This window comes from Octopus bimaculoides, chromosome 6 (assembly GCF_001194135.2).
Source record: "Octopus bimaculoides isolate UCB-OBI-ISO-001 chromosome 6, ASM119413v2, whole genome shotgun sequence".
Taxonomy (NCBI): domain Eukaryota; kingdom Metazoa; phylum Mollusca; class Cephalopoda; order Octopoda; family Octopodidae; genus Octopus; species Octopus bimaculoides.
Window position 1 is genome coordinate 72,326,426 of NC_068986.1, and position 804 is coordinate 72,327,229.

The window sequence follows — 804 nt, forward strand, 5'->3', positions numbered from 1 at the left end:
TATATATATATATATATATATATATATATATATATATGAATTTGTCTTGCAAGGCTGCTGATGTGAAACTGTGTGTTGAACCAGATGTTGTATTTTGGGATGGTCATTTTTCGTTTTTTTTACCAAATAAAGATGCGCTTTATATATTCGTTCTTCACTTGTTTATTACTGTTCTTATCTTAACTCATGTCCACTGTCTGGAAATTTTTCATTACACATCTGTGACCTCTTCCATGACACTTTCCAGCCTCATGTGTGCACCTGTTCTGCTTAGCCCATTCTGTTATGGACTAAGTGGAGCAGGAGCACACATGTGGTCACATGTGTGATGAAAGATTTCATGACAATGGACATAAGTTAGAATAAGAGCAGTAATAAATGAGTAAAGAACATACATATAGTGTGTTTATCTGACAAAAAAAAATGACCATATGTATGTATATATATATGTCTATGTATATGTATAAATTTGGCAGAGTTTCTACAGCTGGATGCCCTTCCTAATATAAGAGATATTCTATCTGTTTGTGTGTTTGTTCATTTGTTTGTCCACCTAAATGAAAGTAAATGTTTCATAAGAAGCTATTATGCCTTTTCTATATCTCTTATTGTCTTTAATATTTGATATTCAATATTTCATTTATTCAATATAACAATCAATCAATCAATACTTCATTTCATTTTACTATACCTACTATATATACTATATATTCTATATCCTACATTAATATTATAAGAATATAAATAAAACATAAAAAACAGAGTTGGAATTCCTTTGAATAATATATATATATAAATATATAT